Genomic DNA, 22,511 nt, shown 5'->3' with positions numbered 1-22,511 from the left:
GCGGAAATTTTCCCATGAAACCGTTAATTTTGGTCGGAATCTTGCCAAAAACCGCTCATTTTTGTCGGAATCTCGCCGGAAACCGTCAGTATTGGCTGGATTTGACCATTGACCTAGTAATTGACCGATTACCCTAAAATTAATCAGTGAAGTGGAGACCAGCGATTAATCGGTGATTAATCGACGCCAGTTGGGATTTTTCAACACTGCTTGTTACTAATTACCTATTATGTTTACGAATATGCTTGACCAAGTTTCATTTCATTTTTATCATGATATTTGAACCTGAGGTTGTTCTGAACCAGTTCATTGATGCGACAAATACTTTTCTAAAATTATATGATATATTAGTATATTCGATTTTGAAACCATAATGGGAACTTATTCAAAAACACCTACTTGAAATCAAACACCCAACAACACTTTTAATAATTTCATATCGCTGTAAAATTCAAATTTATGTACATTATATGAATATTAGTTCAAGAAATTTTGATGTGATAAATCCTATCAACACTTATATAACATCAATATATTCGGTTTTGATGCTGATAAAAAAAGGTATGAAACTTATTTCAGCTAGTAAACAAGTTTCATTTCATCTTTTGTTATAACATTTGAGCCAGTTGATTTAGACAAAGGGTATGTTTGGTTGAGAGCTTAAGCAGCTTATAGCTTTAAGCTTTTAAAAAAAAGTTTACTCAATTAAAACCCTTGTTTGGTTAAAGGAGCTTAAAGCTTTTAGGTTATAATAAAAAACTTAAAGTTTGAAGAACCTACTAGTAGCGTTTAGTAAAACCTAAAAGCTTTTAGTATTTTATATTACTTAAATAAGCTTCCCAAATAGATACATTTAATATTATTTTTTTATTTATGCTCATTTTGATTATTTTATACATTTTATTAAAAGCTTCAAAACATATAAATATATAAAAAAAACTAACTACCAACTTCCGGCTACAGCTAATTTTGCCAAACATACCCAAACTTAACTTCTTACAAATTATACCAACATATTTGAATTTGGCCGGTTTAGTTCAGTTTTGACCAAGTTTCATTTCATCTTTATCATGAGATTTGAGCTGGTTTATTGATCTATTTCATCTTGTGTTTGATCCAAGTCAATTCATATTAATCATAGCATTTGAGCCAGCTCATAGCAAAATGGTCTAGATTATCCTCTCTAACAGAGTTAATAGATATCACCATACATTCATCTTATTCATAGATCTAAACAAAATACGGTTTTCACCATGCACACTCTTTCAAACATCTCTAAACAACAAAACAGACATCTGGGAAGATATACCCGTGGCTCTCTCATCTATAGCGCGATCCACTTGCTATCGCGCACAAAAACTTAATATAAAGCTACAAACTCAAAATACAAACTCCTCTTCACTGGTCTCAGTAGTTGGTTCCGCGCGATCCTTCAGCTCTTTCAATGCTTCCGCGGTTGCATCACTGATGTTCAACAAGTACTGTAAACGTGACAACTTTTCAGGCACAGGGTCGTTCTTGAGATATATGGAAAACAGATCTGCCAGCTCTTCAGGCACTTCCCATGATAATGGTGATGCCGGTACCGCTTTGTCACACGCTAACAAGTCGTTCAGTGAAGATACCTGCATCATCCATCCCAATGTTTCAGAAACCTAATAAATTTAAACTATAATTATAAGAGCTAATTATTATCATAAAAAGATTTGTGTCCAGTATATATTCCCTAAAACTCGAGCCGGGGGTCTCACCGGAAGCAGCCTCTCTATCCCTATGGGATAGAGGTAAGGCTGTCTACATCTTACCCTCCTCAGACCCTACCATAGCATTGCTATTGGTGGGATATACTGAATACGATGATGATGATGATGATGATGATGATGATATATTCCCTAAAACTTTATATAATATCATTTTTGTCCAACAAAAAAACGTAATATCATGTCGTTGACATGATCTACATGATCTCATTAGTTAGCAAGTTGTGTTCTACATTATCACATTGGTTAGCAGAGTATTGGTGGGACTAGTGAGTTCTTTCACGGTTGCTAAAAAAAACCAGAATATCAAATACACCTGTTTTTCAAATTTATGACATTTAAATCTTTCGCTTAAAATTTGTATCAAAAATTAAGGTTTTGAGTGTAAAAAAGGGAAAAAAAACAAGGGCATAAAGTATAATGAATATCAACTTGCTTTGTTGGCTATATATGATATGATATGCAAGTTTTTATGGGTGTGTGTGTGTGTGTGTGTGTGTATTGCTAACTTAGTTTAATCTTCCGAATATATATTGTTAATTAGTTTATAACATCTGGGTCTTAACGTATAATAATTTTTTTTAAATAGTTTATTGCGTTGCGATGTATTTATTTTTATCCATATGTTACTTATATGAAAAGATAAGAGCCTTATCAAACATTTATATGAAAATATCACTATTTTATACGACTCCGTTTTTTATAAAATTTATATTGAAATGGATAAAAATAACAAAATTGCAACGCCATATTTGATTTTTTATAAAATATTATATGTTAGCACTTACCACTCCTGAAGTATTTCTCTGTCTCAACAACGACACAGCCTGAACCAAAGAATTCGACAACCGAGTTTTCGCAAGTTCATGAACAACATCCCGAGCCTTATCAACATCGATACCAAGATCTTCTGGAATCTTCTCGTAAACTTCCACCTCATCAAACTCACCGGTTCCCGAAGAAAATATATCATCAACCGTTTTCTTGAACAGATTCTGTCTTAAGCTTTTTGACACCATCACATCCAACTCGATTCCCGAGCCTTTTAGCTCCCGAATTTCCCTTATGCTGAGCCGACCCTGGCCTACCGCAGTCTCAAGAGCCGCTGCCATTTTCGTGCTTGTTATATTCTTTATTATTTTTTGAGCATATTCAGATGGCAACCCAACTTGTCTTTGCAACTCGCTTAATTGAGCCACACGCGCTTTCGTTAACTGACCGTCTGCTAATATAACCTCAGCTTGTTGTGTGAACGCTTGTTCGGCTAAGCTTCTATGAACATCCACAATTTCCTTATCGGTTAAACCCAAAATTCCCCCCAACTGTTTTAAAAACCCGTATTCGGAGTCGTCCTTTTTGGTGGTGATTTGAGCACCAAACGGGACCCGTGTAACTTCACCAGTTAAACAATACAGTAAATATGTTTTGTAAAGGTCGGCTCGGTCCCGTTCTGGAAGGGCGTCTTTGAGGGTTATTTAGGTTTGACCGGGCTTCCCGGTGCTTGACCGAGCCGGTCTGACTTTTCTAAGAGTTTGAAGTTGCTCCCACTCTTGGTTGTCTTCATCATCTACGGGTTTTGCTTCAACATCAATGGTCTTGTCTTCTGGGGTGGGCTCGGGTGATTCGCCTTTGATGTCTGACACGAGTTCAGTTACTACTAAGTTGTTAAACGCTATCATCTTTTTAAGTTCTCTTGCAGCCTCTGTTCGGCTTCCTGAGGCCCGTGATCTTTGTACGTAACTTATGAAAATTTTCCGAACCTGCATAAAATTGTGTCCGTTCGTTAAGAAAATTAATGTGCCCCGTGTTCGTTTATGTTCATTTGTTAACAGTATAAATGAGCAGTTCATGAACATAAACGAACCCACATTACTGAACAAAGATAAATGAACAATACTGAGCTATAAAACCAAAGAAATTAAATGTGAACAATGTGACAGGCCTAAAAAGTTATTAGAACTAGACTAAAGTTTAATGGGCTAAAAATATTAAACAAATATATTAACAAATTTACATGAACGAACGTTCACGAACATAAAAAAACAGACAAGCCTACGACCAACCGCTTACAACCCATTTAACCTGATTACCCAGCCAACTTGTTTGCATGTGAGCCATGTTACGTTTACATGGGTTAATCGTTTTCAGGTTAGGATTGGGTATTTGGGTCTTATGAAACAATTAACCCAACCAACCCAAACTTGTTTCGACCCATCGGGTCAACCCATTATGCCACATGCACAAAACACATAAGAATCATGAATTAAGCACTTACCGCCTTGCCAGCAATAGACATAGCCACACCCCTTGTTAACCGTAAACCGTACGCAGCCTTTCTTACAGACTGTTTAACATCAATATCATAACCATCAACTCCTGAAGCTATAGCCTCCTTAACAACCTGAAATTAATTATATCAAGACCAAATAACACATATAAGAATATAGAATAATATATACATGATATATTAACAAGAGTGTGTGTATATGTGTGTATATATATGAGTTACCTTTTCGAATAAAGCGCCACATATATCCTCATGAATCTTTTCAACTGTTTGTTTAGGGACACAAAGCATAACTTGCAACTTTTCCAGAGACTTAACCTCATCATCACTAAGCTCTCCATCACTCACGTATTGATGGAGATTTTGTCGGTATATTGCTGTAAAATAGTTAAACATAAATTTCACATGGGAACATCATAGGGCCTTACAAATAAATTTCAAAAATGAGTGGGTTGGAACTCGAGCAACAGGTCAAACCTGATAACTTTTGGTATATGGGTAGATGAACCAAAACCAATTTCTTACAAAGCATTAAACATATAACTAATGTATTAAATTTATGATTATAAAAACTTGGTATTAAATACAGATACACGGTAGTTTAAAGATTTTACCGATTTTACCTGTTTATTTAGCTAATTTTCTACGTTTTGCTCATTTTGACCCGTACTAGATAAAACATAACTAATGTATTATAAATATGAAAATAAAAACATAACTATCTAATATAGTAATTTAAAATTTTGACACAATAAAAATACATTTGGGGCGAGTTTTCACCTGGCCAAAATACTTGATGTGTTCCTTTTTACTTGACATGTCTCTTTATAGATAATTCTCTTTATTTTGCTCATTAAAGATAACCCATAATAACTCTCGTGTATGAGATATTGAAGCCCTAAAATTACCTTCATGGATTTCAATGGCTTTCTCGGGATCAAAGTGCAATTCTTCACAAAGATTTTGAAGAAAAGCTGCTTTACTGTCTGCAGCTTCTAGAGCACCACCGGTTACAGATTCAGCAAGGCGTCTCCTATATACTTTTGATGTGACTTCAATTGCAATTGACTCAGCTTCCCTTTTACCCAAACCAAATATATTCCTCAACTGGCTCAATGCAGAAAGCTTTAAAAGAGAATAAAACAAAGAACATTATGGCATTAAATCTCAGTCAAACAGGTAATATAAGAAATGTTAGCTAAAAAGAAACTGGACCATTGGGTAAAAACTTACCTAAAGTGCAGTTTTAATGCATTAAATATCCTATATCGTTTTATTTTATATTACTGTTGGAGTAATATAACTTTTGCAATCATCTTTGACACTAGTTAAGATTCATTACACCAAAATTAATTTCATTTCATATTTATGCCATCATATGTAAGAGAAAAAAATGCCACCGTATGCAAGTAATCTTCTATAGCAGGTAAATAGTGATGTGATACACCGACACGCAATCAAAACAATGGTGTTACATCAGTCATTTTACATGCCACAGAAGATTATTTACATATAATGGATAAGTCAAAAATGTGATGCATACTATGAAAAAATACACTTTTTACTTACGATAATAAAGAAAGACGGAAGTTACAATTGGCGTAAATTGTAATAAAAACCAGTAATTATTTAACAACAATTTATTATTTTTGGACAAACATTGATTTGGGAATGGGCCAACTCAACAGGATTCTCTATCCAGATTGTGGGTCTGGGTTCAATTTCTGTAAATAAACCAGACCCACAACATCTTCGGTTCTCTTAGCATGAATTAAATGGGACTCGCAAAATAAATGTTCAATTTTGTACCTTTTCTTTCTCCATGCGACCACCAGATAGAGAATCAGCAACATATGCTCTGTAGAGGAGCTTTAGGTCATCCATCTTCCTATCGCCATCATACTCACCGCCTGCAAAATAAATATTATCATCAATAACTACAAGATGGTCCGTTTTGACCCATAGTAGAAAACGAATTCTATCTACAAACTAGTTATAACCCGTTTGCCATGTTAAGATAAGACCTAAAAGAGTATAATTACCTATCAGAGAAACTGGACCGACCCCACGAGCAAACTGACTCGCATCAGGATGATTCTTCAATGAAACTAATAAGTTATTGAATGCCAATATCTTATCAAGCTCGTCAACGATACTCCGAGCATCCTTCCTGAAAACCGTAACTCATCTTAGCAATAAATAAACACAACATTTGACTGCAATGCAGTTGACAATTACATAAATATATAAACTACTCATTAGTGAGACAATAAAGGAGCTTCTGAAACCAAATATAGTGCTATTGATATTGATATTTTATAATTATAATAATAATAATCACTATTCACTAACGAGCAAAGTTGTAATTTTAAATAAAGATATTGCCAAAAGAAAAAATGGTGTGTTCTTTTACATTCAGAACGTAGAATTTTACTTTTAGACCATATATATAACAAGCACACATTTTATAAAATTGCTATTTAGTTATAAGTTGATATCATAGTTATCAAAAGCGCTCGCTTGGTGCGCCTAGGCGCAATTTTCAGGCGAGGCGCTACTATACCGCCTTGTACCGTCAAAGGCGTTTTTCTGGTAAGTTTCCGGTCAAAAATGACTTTTCGGTGACTTTTCCGGCCAGATTTCTGCCACTTTTCGGCGGACTTCTGCAAATTATTGCCATATTTTGTCTGGGACAGATCCATGGTTCCGGAGAGCAGAAGTTGAAGAGGAGAGAAAGAAGAAGATGAGAAAACAAAAGCCAAGACTTTGGCTTAAAAGCTTATATTTTGCAGAAAAAGCTGCATAAAGGACTGTTTCAACTGTTTCAATAGTTAACAAAATTCATTTTTCTTTCAAAATATTTTAAATAATTGTGGCAAGCACACAATAATTTCTTTTTCATAGATTATCTTAAAAAGATAAAATTTTAAAACTAGTCACAATGATTGTATATTGGTTTTATAAATATATTTAGAGAGTAATATTAATTTTATATATTGACAAGATATATTTATTGATTTTTTCAATGCATACTATATATATATACACTTTTCATTAAGTGCGCTTTTTTTTCTTAGGCCCTCGCTTATTTTGCGCCTAGGCCCTAGGTGAAGCCTATGCGCCTTGAGTGCGCCTAACGCCTTTGATAACTATGGTTGATATTTAAAAAAAAGGTGCCAAGATTGCGCACGCTGTTCTTGTTCTGGACTTGAGTACATCCAAACTTGTTGATATATTTGCTTCAACAAGCTTTCTAACGTGCTCCCTGAACATGTCTTCAGCTAGCTGCAAAAAATCCAAACCAATAATTAAATAACTACAAGTGATAACATATCATTAAGTTGCGTATGCTGACGTAAAAGGTATACCTCATCTGAAAGCCGACATTGTAGTTGTGCATCTCTCAAACTAATAAGCTCTTCCAGATGAATACCTAAGAAAGGTTTACAAGAAATTGTGATTTTTAGTACACAAAACAGTCTTGCTTTTTGAGTAACATGAAAACTATAACTTTGGTATTTCGAAGTTAAGTAGCTAATTGTTACAGATAGAAGTCACAATAATTAGTTTTTAATGTTTGCACAATCAGGTCAACTGCAACATAACAGCCAAACAGGTTCTCTAGGAGTAAAATAAAGTGCTTATATTTACCTTTTAACCTAATTTGAATGACTCAACTCTCACTTCATCAGGTGTTTATTTATTTTTTCACAAAAATGGTTCTTTTTGTTAAAAAAAATTATATTAAATCCTTATATAGTCATGATTTGTTAAATAATTAATAATCTGATTATTAAATCTTCAAAACAAAAGCATGCCCAACCAACACACCTCCTTAGGGTGGAACCTTATAAAAAATATATTGATATCAAAATCATAATAATTTAATTAATAATCAGTGTCATATATGACAACAAAAAACAAATTCACATTATTTCAATAATAACCTAGTTTTGACTTTGGTCAATCAAAAACTAATGTTGCAAACTTACCTTGGCCAATCAATTTTAGCTTGGAAGCATATAACCGTTGCGCATTGTCCCTTATAGCAACCTCAACCTGTTGCACAAAGAATCACAACAAACCAAAAGGTTATTAGAACTGCTTGTGAATGTAAACATCACTTCTGATTAATTTTGTAATTCTAGAAAGTCATCAGTGACACGTGTTTGAATTGACCAATACCTGTGATTCGGTAACCTTAAACACACGCTTCCAAGGTAAAAGAAAACCCGAAGCGTCTCCAAACACGAGTGTTGAAACATAAATCAACTTCTGAAATGCCTGCACTGGAGCCACCCACAATGGTCAAGCCCTGTATCTTCTTTTAATATCTAAATTCATGTGTGTGTATATGTATGTATATATGCACTTTCAAATATCATCTAGATTTTTGGTTAAACTGATTATCAAGGTTTTATGCATAAAGAAATAAATCAACAATTTTGGTGACTTTCGACCCGTTTAACTTTTTCTTATTTTATTCGCATAGTTGTGACCCTTTAGACATGAATCGTACCCGACGCTGTTGTGCATCTGCTTCACGATCACCGGTTTCTAGCCTTTGCCTAAAAATACGCCTACCAATCTGTTGAGCAAATGCAAAAATAATCACACACATATAACTGGCAGAGTGAAAAACGTTTTTCCATCTAAAGCAAATACCAAATAATACCTCCATATGCATGGCTGCTGCATCAGGATCATCAATTCCTAATGAATTTTTGAATTTAATAATAATATCAGCTTCATCACCCTTTAAATCTTCACCATCAGAAGGAAGTACCGAAGAAACGTATCTGAGAAATAAATAGGATGAAGACTGTAATAATGATCTAACTTTTAAAAAACAGTATTGAAGACTGTAAACAGTTAACTTCTTAAACCATTCAACCCATTCCTTACTTAACTACAAAATTGAGTCATACCCGTTGGACCCATTACCAATTTACATATGCCCCAAATTAACCCTTTTGCACAGTGGATCAAAATTGCAAGCAGTTGACATGGGAAAGTAGTTCTGGTTGTGGAGAATAAATATGCCACTCTGGCAAAACACTAGATTAAAAGAAGATTTAAAATAGCAAAAACCCTTTTTATGAGTCACTAAACTAACAAAAAAGTGAGAAATATAAAACAACTGCCACTCACTGACAATATATATCACAAAGCTCTGCATTGAAAGCTTCATTCTGTTTGCTAACACCATATCTGAAAGAACCAAATAGAATAAAAATATAAGCATCATCTTGAACAAGCCCAAGAAAATACAACATATTTATTCCTATATAAAATTGAATTAAAAAAACAATTCAAATGAGCATGTCATTCTAATTCTAGTTTTTCCAAATACTTCAATAAAACTTCTAACTAAAGTATTAACATCTTTAATCTTCCAGCTATATGCTTATATCTTCAGCTACAATCTTATTTCCAGCTATTTTTAATCTAATTTTGCTAAATAGAGCTAAAATCATCTGGAATTGCAGATAGTAACATTTTCTTAACACAAGTTCTAAATTCTCCTAAATACATCACTAATTAACTTCCAAATTATATAATCATGACTAGGGCTGTAAGCCTGTAAACAAACCAAACGTTCGACGAACTGTTCAGCGAGAAGTTCATTGATCTTGATAATGTGTGCAAACTGTTCATGAACTATAAGCCTGTAAACATGAACAAGAATTTTTGTTCTATTAACTTTCCTTCATTTGTGTTGATGAAGGTTTGATAATGCGTTCTTTTACACTTCGTTAATGTTTATTTTTTTATTTTTGTTCATGAAATGTTTTTAATACTTTTTAATGACGTTTTTAACACTTTTTAATGACTTTTCTAATCTAATTATATAGATTTAAGCAAAATTATTATCTATGACTATAAAACAAATATATACATGTGTTTTATGTAATAACTTATTAGTATAATAAACATTTAAATGTTTTAAAACACAAACACAAACTTGGTAGCTAGACCGAACCATTGACAGTTTGACACTGACCATACACAGTTAGCGAAATCAAATAAAACATCGTTTACGCTCAATTGTGTTCGTGAACCATTCACCAACAAGTTAATTTCCTTAATAAACAAACACGAACAACTCACCTCATTCAGTTAGCAGTTCGTGAACATGAACAAGGCCTTGTTCGGTTCGGTGAGTATGCAATCCTAACTACGAACACTTGTTATCAACTTATCCACTAACATTAAATTTCATTACAACGCCCTAAAATTAGTCACAATCATATCATTATCAACACATTATCAACACAATTAAGTTAAACCTGCTAGCAATGTTCTCAATATCCTCCTTCTTCAAATCCTTTGGATCCAAACCAGCAACATAATTATGCAAACTCACAGCCGCAATCTCCGGCACGGACGAATTCAAAGCGTAAACCGCACCAGCACCAGCCGCACCTAACACCACAGCTCCACCTAAGCTCGCGTTCCGGTTCCCACCGATACGTAACCCTAATCCATATCCAGCAGCCACCGCACCAGCCACAATAACAACCGAGCTAGCTAACCTAACCGCCGGCGTCATCGAATCTATCAACGCCTGAACCGCCGTCAGCTCCTTCTTCCCTCCGAACACATCCGTCACGGCTGACGTGGCGGACGGCTGGTCGGCTGAGCAACGGACAACGGCTACGCGAGCGGTGTAATTGTAATCGTATTTGTATTTGTAATTGTGACTGTTTGTGTTGGTTCTACGGCGATTGAAGGTGATGAAGTGAGTTAGGGTTTGGAGAGGTTTAGGTTTGAGAAATGGAGTGAGGATAAGTGTGGAGTGAGGTGAAGAAGGGTGTTGTGTTAAGAGGAGTGAGTGGTTCATGGTGTTGTGAAGGTGTATTGCCGGAATTGAAGCTCCGGCGAGTTTGTTACGACGGACGGCGAGTTTGTTGGAGAGTGTGGAAATGAGGATAGGGCGGAGAAGATGAAGAAGAAAATAATAAGGGGCCTAGCAGGGTTTTGGAAGGAAAGGGTAAATGACAAACTTCCCCCTGATGTTTCGAAGTGTTTATAAGCTTGAGCTCAAAATTAAACGAGACAGCTCAGCCAGGCTTGAGTGCGGTTTTAAAGATAAATGAGCCTAAGTTCGAGCCAATGAGCTGAACCATGACCCTACTCGAGCTTGGTTCGTTTTGGTTTGGTTACAAAAATGAGCCAACTCGACTCAGGTTGTTTCAAATCAAGTTTTTTTAGCTAGTTTTATTCGAAATTTTATCGAGCGAGCCATGAGTTCGAGCTTCGAGCAACCGCTAGGCTATGATGTGATTTTTAATACATATGGTTGCGAGTAATATGGAAGACCTTGAACGAGTTGTTGTTCAACTGAAATATGTCAAGGTTTTTAGTTTTTGTCTGATTTGGAATCGGTATAGAGTTTTTGCTTTTACTTTGGAGGATTTGTGATCATTCAACTTGTTTGGTTTGGAAGTGGTTTGTTTTCTAGCAGGATTTGATTTTGTGAGTGGCGTTTTGTTTGTTGGTTGATTTTTAGTAATTTAGGTGATGTACTCTTTGTATATGGTCGGCCGGGCTAGCTTTGATTTTGGGGGGGTGTTTGGGATTGTTTGTTTAAGCTCCTTATAACTTATTAACTTTTCTAATAAGTTAATAAGGTGTTTGGCAAACTTATAAGTCCTTTTGTGTTTTAACTTATCGAGTAGTGTAAATAAGGAGCTTTTGAATAATGAAGAAACGTGGATCGACTCACTGATTGAAACGAGTTATGTAGTCTTCAATCGTTTCATCATTTCTGCGCACGCAGTGCATGATGTCATCAGGGTCGCGCGTGTGTCTGCGCTGCTGTACGAAGTGGGCTTGGAACTTTTCCAATAGTTCCTCGAACCCATCGATTTGCCCAGTCGGCAAGCTCTCGAACCAGACACGCGCCGCGCCCGTGAGGCAGCGAGCAAACATGTGACAACATGTTGGCATCGTCCAGCTTTCTAGGTTTCCAGTGTTGTAAAAACCTTGTAAGAAATCGTCTGGATCTGTTATGCCGTCATATTTGCCCAAACCACTTGGCATCTTGGTTTTGTGCTGAATGGGGGCCTTCGCGATGCGCTCAGTGAATTTTGAATGTTTCACCAAGATGGCTGGCCTGTACGGTGTGGTTACGTCCACTTGCCCTCTCACTGGTGGGCTGTATGGTGTGTACAGATCCAGGTCGGCTTTGGCTCCAGGCGCCATGTTCATGTGCGCGCGGAGCTGTGAGCCTCCTGCATGAGTATCTCGCGTCTTTCTCATGTTGTGCACTTCTTCATCACTAAACTCAGCGTGTTCAGTGTGAACAGAGTGACCATCTTCCGGCGCGCGCGCCCTTTTTGTTCATTGAACGGTTTGCTTATCAAACGCGAGCCTTTGTGTTAGGTCGGCTAACTTTTTGTGTTTGACCAGCTCATTGTACTTGTCCATTAGACGTCGTTGCTCGTTTATGAGCCATTCTTTAGGGTCATTGGTTTCATCTTCTGGACCCATTGGTCCTTTTTGTTTCGCGCCGGTAAGATTTTGGAACGTGAGATCGTCTGGAGGAGTTTCAGTCTGGCTATGAGGAGTTGTGATGAAGGGATGGTTACTAATGGTGCGCGTAGAATCACGCGGCACCCTCAGAAACTGCTGTCCCTCATTAACATCCTCACGCTCAATATCCTCCAGAACTTGATCGCTGTTACGAACACCAGAAACCATGGTGAAATTTTTTTTTTTAGAGAACTGATGAGATTTTGTTGCCGTTGTAACAGGTGATGGCGCCAATGAAGAAACGTGGATCGACTCACTGGTAGAAGATCAACTTTCCTCGGGTGTGATTATGCTATTTCACCGATGGTTCTCCGGAGTACGAGTTCTTCCACCTACAAAATGAACAGCACCGTAAACTTACCCCTCAGAAAGGGACAGAGGGGTCCTCTTTGGGGTAACCCTCCGGTGTGAGAATAAGAGATTGTAGGAGAAGATAATAATCTGAGAGTAAGGAATTGGAATGTATTTTCTAGCTTGTATTGCTTAATATTGCTTAATATTGCGTAATATGGCGTAATAGGGCATACCTCTCCTTGTGGAGTTGATGTGGTATTTATAGTGCTAGGGTTTCCAATGATTGGGCTCAAACCCAATTAGGGCCTTTTTGGCCTCCTCCTATTGCTTTGCGCCACGTGTCCTTGGGACACCTGGTGCTTTTTCATTGATTATTCTCTGACCCATGTATTTTACCTGACCCATGTTCAATCACGTGGTAGCACATGGGTTTTGCTGAGTTGTCCACCTTTCATTGGCAGCTGTCAACATCAGCATATTCTTATTCCTTAAAGAGATACCTTCTGGAAGGTTGTCTGACGTGCACAATCAAGGTTGTCCTTATCCTGATTTGGATAAGGACGAGGTTGATTATGTGCATGTGTGATATGCGCCTATCCTGAGGATGCGCGGGGTCTTCTCTTTATTCTCACGCGCAGATGTTTCATGCGCAGATGTGATATGCACAAGCATGTGATATGCGCCACGCGCGGATGCGCCACGCGCAGATGTGATATGCGTGAGCATGTGATATGCGTCACGCGCGGATGCGTCACGCGCAGATGTGATACGCGTGAGCATATATGGTGCGTGAGCATGTGATACGCGTGAGCATATATGGTGCGTGAGCATGTGATGCGTGAGCATATGTGATGCGTGAGCATATGTGATGCATGAGCATGTGATGCATGAGCATATGTGATGCCTGAGCATATGTGATATGCGTGAGCATATGTGATATGCGCCATGCGCATAGGTTTTGGCTTTGTGCCTTCATAATATCTTGATTTCAAAGCCTCTTGTCTATATCTTGTGGGTTGACCCGCCTCGCTCGGTGTTGAGGCGGGTACATACCTCTTCAAATAAGTCAAGAGATTGTGATTTATTAACTTATTATTGCCAATTACATTACCCATTAAACCTCTCAAAACTCAACTAATTTTTTTTTACAAAAATCATTTTTGGTAATTACCCATTTTCCCGTCACATAAATTAATCAAAACATTTTTTTTTAAACTTGTTTTAGAAAAGTAATAAGTTTTTTTTTGTTGGACAAAAGTCTTTTGGGCTTAAATAAGCAATCCCAAACACACCCTTGATACACCATCTTTTGATGGTAAAAAAAAAGCAAAACAATTGTAAGTATTATTATTATTATTATAATTATTTAAGATGTAACAAATAAAAAATCCTTTAAAAGTAAAACATTTGTGAGTAACGTGGGAGACTTGGAACGAGTTAGTGTTCAATCAAAAGGCATTGGATTGTATCAAGGTTATTTTCCGTTATATTCGGAATCAGTCTATAGTTCTTACTGTAGGGAGGATTCGCGATCATTCAACTTGTTTAGTTAAGGAAGTGGTTTATTAGTTAGCCAGATTTGATTTTGTGGGTGGTGTTTTGTTTGTTGGTTGATTGATGTAATTTAGGTGATGTATTTTAGTATTTTGGTACTTGGACTAGAGGTGAACAAAACGGCTAACCGGTTAACCGTTAACCGGTTTTTTTTAATACCCTAACCGATTAGACCGGTTAATCAGTTAGGTTAGTAACCGGTTTTTACCATCTGCAGTAGCGGTTTTGGCCGGTTAGGCCGGGCCGGTTAACCGGTTAATAATCGGTTTTTTATTAAATAATAGTTAAAAATATCGGTTAATCGGTTCGGTTAACCGGTTTTGAAATCAGAAATACAAACCGGTTATTAACCGGCGGTTAGAATCGGTTAGTAACCGGTTAGGATTGGACCGGTTACAAAATTGGTTAGAAACCGGTTAACCGGTTATGTTGTGCACCTCTACTTGGACGGTTGGGCTAGCTTTGTGCTATCCTTATTTATTTGGTGGTAATAAAACAGTTGCAAGTAATAATAGTATTATTTAAGGTGTAACGACATAAATGACCCATATAAAACTTATTTGTAACTTTTTTGAGATTGAAACAAGGTGAATGTGTAATTTGATTTCTTAAAATCAAAATATGGGAATTAATTATTTTGTGACTAGTGGTTTCAATTTAAATACATAAACATAATTTGTATTCTTAAATATATATAAGTTTTAGTTGTGGGTTTTAAAGTCAAAAACTCGTTTATCTTATGTTATTTGATTTTCTTGTTTAATACCCATACAATAAATGGATAAGTGGATTGAAGATAAGCTTTACATGTGATAAATGAAATGGATCAATAAATGTAACATGAACCTTTACCTATGATGGATTTTAATATATTTGTAATATCCAGCCCTCGCATCATCAATGACAAGATGAATGCGGAATCTATAAAGTTGAACATTATATCAACTTATCGAATACCGTATTACTGGTGTTCCTGGTGATTTGGTTTTTGGCACCCTCACCAACCAAAATTTTTGTGTTACTAAAAGCAACGCATGACGGGGAAATGGTGTTACCTTGTTCGTTAGGAAGGATCTCAACACGGTCATGTTGATCAAACCAGGCAGCAACACATGAGTATGTTGTTCCAAGATCAATACCTATGGGAGTTGTTTGAACACTTCTTGACATCCTGGACTACTTGGATGCTATGAATATACACTATAGTGTTGTTTTAAGGCTTTGAGAAGTTTCAGGTAATATATATAGGAGTCAAAGAGCTTAAAAGAGTCGTTTCTTGAAGTCGCAGCAGTGCAACCGACAACGTGATCGATCTACTTGGGGGAGAGGAAAGACTAAAGTCATGAAACTAAGCATTTAGTATAATATTTTGTTTTAAATTTTTAATTATAAATTTTGTTTTATAGCATTTTATTTAAATCCATGTATCTAAACCGATGTTATTGTCATTAAAAAGTTTATTATAATAGAGGAATCGACGAAACATTTATTTTTGTCATACAGATCGTGCAAGTGTTATCCCAATGGTGTAAGGTACCAACCTTTTACGCGTTTTCGATTTCTGATGTGTTAGATTGCGCTCACATCTCCTCCTCTTTCCTCCACAACAGTGTCCATGGGGGCCAACAGACCTTATTACAAGTTCTCTAAGGTACAAAATAAAAATAATTTTAAAATAGAAGTAATCTGTTATTAATCTTTTGTCTGTTGAAAGAGTCAAACAAGGAGAAAGTCAACTGCATATGGATCGAAACCTTCTTTTCTTTGATTGAAATTTGAAACTAAGCTTCAGTGTTGCTCGAGTTGATGCAGTTGTTGCACAGTTGTGCCACCAAGGTTATGGCCCATTAGACGCATGCACTATAAACACATAAACTATAACACAAAGTAACATATGTTTAAAGAACAGTAACTGCATGACATAACGTTAAGAATTAAAAATAAAAATTAACGAACTTATACATGAATTTGAGAAAGAAATCAACATATCAAAATAAAAATGGAAGTTCTTAGGAGTTTTAATTTCTAAGCCCCGTTACTTCGTTCTCAAGAGTTCTAGCTCGGCATGTTCTTGACTATATGAGCAAACAAATACATGCATGAAAATAAATAAAATAGCACATCCGAATTCCACATTATTATCATAGTATTAGTAATGAAAATGTTGAGTATGTACCATCTCCGCTTGTATTTGTGAAGTTGATGGTTTTGTCGCCCTATTGTACCGATCAATTATTCCCTTTATGCTACAAATCTAAAAAAGGATTAAAGTTAATAATAGGATTAACTGCAATTTTTGTAGAACTACATGATGTAGCTAATTTTTTGTAGAACTACAATAAGGATTATAATAGTTACAAGAGAAACATAATATTATGTCATTGGTGAGTTCCATATAATTATAATTTCATGAATCTATCTATTCTAATAAAAGACTACAACTTTTGTCACTTGTCAAGCTCATAGCTCTCCTCACCATTTTTTAACAAATTTTCATATATGGTCCCTGTTTTTTAAGTCATTTCAATATATGAATTAAGTTTATGTTTATTAAATGTAAATACTAACTTATTCATTCATTAACATTAATGGTGAAATAAGGAAATATTAAAATTGAAGTTGCAGACCTACTAGAATAAAATTCGAAAGTCACAAGTAATTGCAAATTAAAAAAATGTGCTTTATTGTCGAAGAATTTGAATTTGTATGGTAAACTACAAATTGTTTTTAAGCAGGGATTCAAACAACAATCTATAATATTTATATAAGATTGGTTTCAAATTTGGATTTAAAATTTTCTCATTTGCATTTGAACTCATGAAATGTGTATTTTCTTAATTTTCTACAAACATTTTGTATAAGTATTACAAACATGAAGAATACCTATTATACATATATATCTTGGTGTTTAGCATTAAATCATTGAAGTTGAATAGTATAATTATAACATGTATGTATGACGATTTACTCTATGAACTATCTGTCATGTATTTATATGACTTTTTTTGTGTAGTATAAAGGGTTAGTATTTTCTTGGGCTCGAGTTTCTCGGGTCGGGTTAGTTTGAGTTCAAGTTTTCTTGGGTTGGGTTTCAGGTTACGGGTAAAAGTGACAGTCCTACTTCCAACTATTATATATAAGAATCACAACCTTCACTGTATGCAACTTTAAATCTTCTAAAATTTTTCTAACAAAGAATAATCACTATTATTTGAACATGGTTATAAGGTTAGTATGTGTTTGTCATTTTCCTGACAATTACATTCATATGAATGAAACAAATTATTTTGTTATAGTTTAATTTTTAGTTTTTATGTTGCTTGATTATACAATTTTTAATTGTAAAATATAAAATCAATTAACATTTTGTCATACACAGAATATTAATGACAACAAATTTATCATGATCAATCAATTTCAAATTTTAAAGATTCTAAGGATGATTATAACATCAAAGTGTAGGTAATATGATTTTTAGGTTAATCGTGTTTTTTATATAAACATGAGCAGATGTTCTCAAATGATATCATATTAATTGATTAAAAGCTATTATATTTTATGTGTATGAATATCTTTTTTAATAGTTTCATGGATATATTATCATTTATCTAGAGTTTATATGTATTTGGAGAACCTTTTTTGTCACACAAATAGCTATACGTAGCTATATCATGAGTTATAAACAAACCTATATGTTACCTTATTAAAAGTTACAAACAGACATGGACTAAAGATTTTGATTTTTGATAAACAATGTATACCTACTAATACAATCACAAATGTAGTGTAAAAGGAAGTTTTTACTTATTTGTAACATATTTGTGTAATCTTAGTTATCTAATTTCTTTAATTCTAATGATAATTGTAATTGTATTTATAATATATGATCAATTTGTTGAATGTATTTCACTTAATGGTTAAAAGTTAAATTTTTCATCAATTACCCGTGTAATACACGGGCCTCAAACTAGTCTCATGATAATCAATCACAACAGCAACATCAAATTCAAATCATAACAATCGAGTAACAAACACTTAACACGAGTAATCGTTCTAATTTTACATTCAATAAACTGTGAAACCAAAACGATAACAATCGTTAAATTTAATACGGTTTAAATTTTCAACAGTTCGGTTTCAGTCACACAAATATATTCTCCAATTCCACAGTGGTTGTATTTGACAATAAGCAGATCATAACATACCTAAATTTGAGTCAAAATAAGTCGACTATGAATTCAAATTTTCAGAGTTAAAACTGGGTGCATCATCCTTTCTCCCAAGCCACCAGCAATGGTTTCCCATTGGCATTTAAAAAGTTGTGTATAAAATACGTAATTATGTTTAACAAAAAAATAGATACATATGTAATTGTATCTAATTTACTTTTATTTATTTTTTTGAACGGCAAATTTTATAGAAAGGCTAGCGGGGAAACTAGCAAAAACTCTCAAGATAGAACCAAAGAAACAAACAAGACTGCCTAAACACAAAAAAAAAACACTTCTAGAAAACCAGGGCTGACTTCGAGAAAGCAAAAAAAGTTTTGGGCCGAAGGCAAAGAATTTTTTGGGCCTTTAAGTAAAATGAGTATTTTGTTAGGTTTATATAATTTAATTTTTATATGAGTTTACTTGTTTATATTTTGGGTTGTGTAAAAAGTTTTTGCACAAAAATAGGATTAAAAATGTCTTAAATGAGACTAGAACCCATAACCTTTTGGTTAGGAGTAATACCATTTGCCACTAGACCAAGTTAGTGGTTATGTAATTAAGTTTAAACATTAAATATACATATTGTATTTAATAAAAATACATATAATGTAAATAAAAATTAAAAAATTTCGGGTCTAGCGGGGTGTCGGGCCTGTGGCCGTTGATCACCCCGTCACCCCCAAGGCCGGCCCTGTAGAAAACTAACAAAGAAACACCCGAACAACCATCAAGCAAAGAGACCTAGATAACTAAGCCTCAACCTTGGGATCTTGACCCTTTTTCTTCTATAACCTTACAAACAAGATCTTCCATACCCTCAAAATTCATCCCCAAGTCACGAGCCATCCTAATCATAGCGTCAACATCCTTTGTGTTGTCACCTATCATTTGACACTTGTTAACAACACCCTGGAAATCATCAATCCCTTCCTCACTTAACACATCATCAAGGATATGGTTTTCAACCATACGCTTATCATTAATCTCCTGCATTGACATAGGATCAAACTGATAAATTTTGGCTTTTTCAACCACCAATTTATTATGTTCAACACTCAAATTGAAGTCCATTACTGAAAATGACGGGTCCGATTCCTTAACAGGACAATTGACTTCACACACAGAATCAGAGAGCACTTCAAATCTCTTTGCTTGGGAATTTGGCTCATGAATCGCTTGAGTAAAGTTAAACCCCGCCTTACTATTATTAGCACCACTCGTATGACCTCTTGTAACTGAATTATTAACCTTACCTGCAACCATATTTGATTTATCATTACCACTTTTTCTTAACGATCTACTTTTTAAATATTATATAAAATTATCATATTTTTATCATAAACTACACCGATTATAAATTTTACAATAACAAATAATTTTACACCGATCCAAGAATACATAAAAGTCAAATTACATTTAATCAAATTTATAGGCTCCTTTAAAATGGTGAAATAGCCTTTGGCCACATTTGTCAAAGATTCCTTACAAAATTCAAGGTTACGCATCCACAACACCTCGAACTTACAACTCCACACAAACACCGGCGGCGCGTCGAACAACATCCGGCAGATCCGCCACTCGACTCCACTCTCCGACACCGGAATCATAAACCAACACCAACGCTTCTTTCACTCCCCGAGTACTCCGACCACTCCTCCTCAACAAATCATCAATGCAACCCATCACCTGTATCAACACCACCTTCTCCCCCACCCCAACACACCCGAATCTCACCGTGCCGTCGAGCCTAATCTGCGACGGCAACGGTGGGGACTTTAATCTACACCATTTCCCAAACCCGGCGCACCCCACACGCCTGTTCCCATTAAAACTCCAAAACGACAATTCAACCGCGTGGCTGGCGAGAATGTACACCTCCTGTACATTCTCGCCAACTGAGCACGCGGCCACCACACACCCACCCCCAGGTACCGTACGGCTCCTCAACCATCTACGCGCCACCACGTCATACAAATCCATCGAGCTGGCATACACGTGTGCGGCGCGTGAGGCGTCACCAACTTTCAACCCACCAATAACATACAACACACCATCGACCGCAGCGCCGATACACCCGTACCTCATTCTAGGCGCGTGAGCCACCACGCGCCACGAATTCCGTACCGGGTCGTACTCCTCGACTGCGGTCGAGCGGGTGGACCCGCCCGCAACGTAGATTTTACCGTCTATAACAGCAGCCGCGAATTTCTTTCGCGGGTAACGACATTTTCTGTCGTGGGACCACCGCTCCGGTCCACGTGTCACACCGGAGCAATGTGGTTTTACCAATAATATACACCCAGCGGCCAGTGGCTGCTAGGCGTAAAGCATTTGCAGATATAACATCATTGTAGTTAGATCTTAACAGACTAGTAATCCAGTTATTATCCAACCCTAGTTTAAGACTGGCAGCGAATAAGCCAGAATCGGAGAATGAGATAACGAATACGGCTCGTTGGAGAAGGCCGCGGCGGCGGCGGAGGTGGTGGAATTCCGGCGAGTCGAGTAATTCTGACCAGCGGCGGCAGACGGTGGAAGCTGATGGTAGGGAGGATTGAGGGATGAAGGAAAGAATCTCGAGGATGACGTCATCGGGGAGTGAAGAGATGGTGGTGGATGGTGGCGGAGAGAAGTGGTGTGGTGGTGTGTCTGTGTCTGGGAAACATGATTTCATTAGCCAGGATAAGTGACGAGAATTGCAGTTGTTGGATGATGATGATGATGACATTATCTAAATCCAGATGCAAGTATGAGTAGAAACGACGGATAATCAATCAGTAGTTTACTTTGTTAGTTGGTTGGGTTGGTATTATCGATAAAAGTAAGAAGTAAGGGTTGGTTACCAAGAACACCCTTCTTTTGAAGTTTTATTTTTGGATTTTGAGGGGTAAAAAGGTCAACCGGTTTATGATAGTGTTTTAATATCTTTTATTAATGGGTTTACTGTAGAACACTATTAGCTCGGGACCATGTACACTTCCGCAACACTATTAGCTCGGGACCATGTACACTTCCGCATTAGGGTAGTATTTAAATATTATGTTCGATACCGGTATTTTATGTAAAATTTGGAAATAATTATACCGTAATGATACCGAAAACTTAAAACTTGGTATTGATTCGGCACTGGTATCGAAAACGTTTTTCCATGGGCGAATGGAGTGGATTTGGGTAGGGTGTAGTGTCGTCTGGTGTAACATTCCGATCTTAGATGGATTATACGTAGGGGCGGTACACATTAGTTATAATTTTAACGGCGTCTCAAAATGGTAAAATTTTCATTTTGTTCATCTAAACTAACATAACCCTAACGTCGTTAGTTGCAGGTTGCTGGAAAAATGTTTTTGGTATCAATTGACTCACCGCTAGCCAACCACCACCACTTGAGCACCATAAACCGATTTTGACGATGGTTCTAAGGTTCCGGCGACCTTAGTATTTGGGGCTTTTACTAAAAAAACGGTTCCTAAGGGCCTGATACGAAGTTACCAAGATGTTTGAGACGAGAATGTTGAGTTTTTGGTAAAAAAATGTTAGTTTTCCGGCCAAAAACGTTTTCCGGAGACCTGCAACCAACGGTGTTGGGATTCTGTTAGTCGTGGACCGTTAAATACGTTAAAAGTTGGGACCGTCAGCAGCCAGTTTGTTAGGTGGGACCGACAATGACCAAAAAACAATACTTGAGATTAATAAAAACCAATATACCTAAACATAATAATGGTGTTCTTGAATAATTGAATGTAAGTTTTAATTCTGGATTTTAACCAATGAGGTTGATGATCAATTGATAAAGACATGGCTTTAAAACACCGAAAGATTGGAAGGTCTTACTTAAGTCTCCACAATAACATAAATTTTTCATTC

General features: G+C 36.1%; 2 pseudogenes across 1 annotated transcript; both read right to left on the bottom strand.

Moving 5' to 3' along the window:
- Nucleotides 1-1,157: 1,157 nt before the first annotated feature.
- On the bottom strand, nt 1,158-11,069 carry LOC143568842 (protein TIC110, chloroplastic-like; annotated as a pseudogene). The gene is made up of 15 exons (XR_013141635.1): nt 10,338-11,069; nt 9,199-9,258; nt 8,723-8,846; nt 8,567-8,635; nt 8,233-8,331; nt 8,040-8,106; nt 7,416-7,480; nt 7,238-7,332; nt 6,090-6,217; nt 5,857-5,957; nt 4,956-5,172; nt 4,270-4,424; nt 4,036-4,161; nt 2,549-3,520; nt 1,158-1,625 (listed from the first exon to the last, which is right to left on the bottom strand). The product of XR_013141635.1 is annotated as a protein TIC110, chloroplastic-like (transcript).
- Nucleotides 11,070-20,055: 8,986 nt separating this feature from the next.
- Nucleotides 20,056-21,375, bottom strand: LOC143568831 (F-box/kelch-repeat protein At5g26960-like; annotated as a pseudogene).
- Between the last annotated feature and the right edge of the window lie 1,136 nt (nt 21,376-22,511).

The sequence above is a fragment of the Bidens hawaiensis genome, unplaced genomic scaffold, assembly GCF_021521415.1.
Source record: "Bidens hawaiensis isolate Kalapana, Puna unplaced genomic scaffold, B.hawaiensis_p1.1 tig00024236_1, whole genome shotgun sequence".
Lineage (NCBI taxonomy): Eukaryota > Viridiplantae > Streptophyta > Magnoliopsida > Asterales > Asteraceae > Bidens > Bidens hawaiensis.
Note: the sequence above shows the minus strand (reverse complement) of the source record. Positions and strands in the feature narration are given on the sequence as shown.